This window comes from Hordeum vulgare, unplaced genomic scaffold (assembly GCF_904849725.1).
Source record: "Hordeum vulgare subsp. vulgare unplaced genomic scaffold, MorexV3_pseudomolecules_assembly, whole genome shotgun sequence".
Lineage (NCBI taxonomy): Eukaryota > Viridiplantae > Streptophyta > Magnoliopsida > Poales > Poaceae > Hordeum > Hordeum vulgare.
Genome location: NW_025422493.1, coordinates 150001 through 152500, shown reverse-complemented (window position 1 = coordinate 152500; position 2500 = coordinate 150001). Strand labels below are relative to the sequence as shown.

Below are 2500 nucleotides of genomic sequence, written 5' to 3'. Positions count from 1 at the left end.
CTACTACTACTACTACTACTACTACTACTAGTCGTTGGGTGTCATGCGCGGTGGGAAAAGTCACAGAGGTCGTGGCGGTGCTCGTGTTGTCGGGGTAGAGAAGGAGCGGTGAAATTCTTGTGTTAAACTCGTCTCCGTTCTCGAGGCAAATGTGGCAATGGACACGGGAGGGGCAAGCTAAAACATATCACAAAGGTCAAAAATAAGAAAACTAGTAAACGTCAAAAATAAGAAAACGAGGTCATATAGATCACGGTCCCGCGTCATCCTTGTCACGTGGCGCGAAAATATATTTAAAAAGGGGAATGCAACACGAGGACTTCCCAGGAGGTCACCCATCCTAGTACTACTCTCGCCCAAGCACGCTTAACTTCGGAGTTCTGATGGAATCCGGTGCTTTAGTGCTGGTATGATCGCATCCGACATGCAACTATCTATTTGTTCCTTATGCTTGCCTCTACTACTACTACTACTACTCCTACTACTACTACTAGTCGTTGGGTGTCATGCGCGGTGGGAAAAGTCACACAGGTCGTGGCGGTGCTCGTGTTGTCGGGGTAGAAAGGGAGCGGTGAAATTCTTGTGTTAAACTCGTCTCCGTTGTTGAGGCAAATGTGCCAATGGACACGGGAGGGGCAAGCTAAAACATATCACAAACGTCAAAAATAAGAAAACTGGTAAACGTCAAAAATAAGAAAACGAGGTCATATAGATCACGGTCCCGCGTCATCCTTGTCACGTGGCGCAAAAATATATTTAAAAAGGGGAATGCAACACGAGGACTTCCGAGGAGGTCACCCATCCTAGTACTACTCTCGCCCAAGCACGCTTAACTTCGGAGTTCTGATGGGATCCGGTGCTTTAGTGCTGGTATGATCGCATCCGACATGCAACTATCTATTTGTTCCTTATGCTTGCCCCTACTACTACTGCTACTACTGCTACTACTACTACTAGTCGTTGGGTGTCATGCGCGGTGGGAAAAGTCACTGAGGTCGTGGCGGTGCTCGTGTTGTCGGGGTAGAGAGGGAGCGGTGAAATTCTTGTGTTAAACTCGTCTCCGTTGTTGAGGCAAATGTGCCAATGGACACGGGAGGGGCAAGCTAAAACATATCACAAACGTCAAAAATAAGAAAACTAGTAAACGTCAAAAATAAGTAAACGAGGTCATATAGATCACGGTCCCGCGTCATCCTTGTCACGTGGCGCAAAAATATATTTAAAAAGGGGAATGCAACACGAGGACTTCCGAGGAGGTCACCCATCCTAGTACTACTCTCGCCCAAGCACGCTTAACTTCGGAGTTCTGATGGGATCCGGTGCTTTAGTGCTGGTATGATCGCATCCGACATGCAACTATCTATTTGTTCCTTATGCTTGCCCCTACTACTACTGCTACTACTGCTACTACTACTACTAGTCGTTGGGTGTCATGCGCGGTGGGAAAAGTCACTGAGGTCGTGGCGGTGCTCGTGTTGTCGGGGTAGAGAGGGAGCGGTGAAATTCTTGTGTTAAACTCGTCTCCGTTGTCGAGGCAAATGTGCCAATGGACACGGGAGGGGCAAGCTAAAACATATCACAAACGTCAAAAATAAAAAAACTAGTAAACGTCAAAAATAAGAAAACGAGGTCATATAGATCACGGTCCCGCGTCATCCTTGTCACGTGGCGCAAAAATATATTTAAAAAGGGGAATGTAACACGAGGACTTCCCAGGAGGTCACCCATCCTAGTACTACTCTCGCCCAAGCACGCTTAACTTCGGAGTTCTAATGGGATCCGATGCTTTAGTGCTCGTATGATCGCATCCAACATGAAACTATCTATTTGTTCCTTATGCTTGCCCCTACTACTACTACTACTACTACTACTACTGCTACTGCTACTGCTACTGCTACTGCTACTGCTACTGCTACTGCTACTGCTACTGCTACTGCTACTGCTACTGCTACTGCTACTGCTACTGCTACTGCTACTGCTACTGCTACTGCTACTGCTACTGCTACTGCTACTGCTACTGCTACTGCTACTGCTACTGCTACTGCTACTGCTACTGCTACTGCTACTGCTACTGCTACTGCTACTGCTACTGCTACTGCTACTGCTACTGCTACTGCTACTGCTACTGCTACTGCTACTGCTACTGCTACTGCTACTGCTACTGCTACTGCTACTGCTACTCCTACTGCTACTGCTACTCCTACTGCTACTACTACTACTACTGCTACTACTACTACTACTGCTACTACTACTACTACTACTACTACTACTACTACTACTACTACTACTACTACTACTACTACTACTACTACTACTACTACTACTACTACTACTACTACTACTGGTCGTTGGGTGTCATGCGCGGTGGGAAAAGTCACAGAGGTCGTGGCGGTGCTCGTGTTGTCGGGGTAGAGAGGGAGCAGTGTAATTCTTGTGTTAAACTCGTCTCCGTTCTCGAGGCAAATGTGGCAATGGACACGGGAGGGGCAAGCTAAAACAT

General features: G+C 47.2%; 4 non-coding genes across 4 annotated transcripts; all 4 read right to left on the bottom strand.

Moving 5' to 3' along the window:
* Positions 1 to 302: 302 nt before the first annotated feature.
* LOC123417384 lies at positions 303 to 421 on the bottom strand. Its single transcript, XR_006616829.1, has one exon. It is a non-coding gene; the product is annotated as a 5S ribosomal RNA (ribosomal RNA).
* A 344-nt stretch (positions 422 to 765) lies between these two features.
* On the bottom strand, positions 766 to 884 carry LOC123417394. The gene has a single exon (XR_006616838.1). It is a non-coding gene; the product is annotated as a 5S ribosomal RNA (ribosomal RNA).
* A 344-nt stretch (positions 885 to 1228) lies between these two features.
* LOC123417393 lies at positions 1229 to 1347 on the bottom strand. Its single transcript, XR_006616837.1, has one exon. It is a non-coding gene; the product is annotated as a 5S ribosomal RNA (ribosomal RNA).
* A 344-nt stretch (positions 1348 to 1691) lies between these two features.
* LOC123417701 lies at positions 1692 to 1810 on the bottom strand. The gene has a single exon (XR_006617126.1). It is a non-coding gene; the product is annotated as a 5S ribosomal RNA (ribosomal RNA).
* Positions 1811 to 2500: the final 690 nt, after the last annotated feature.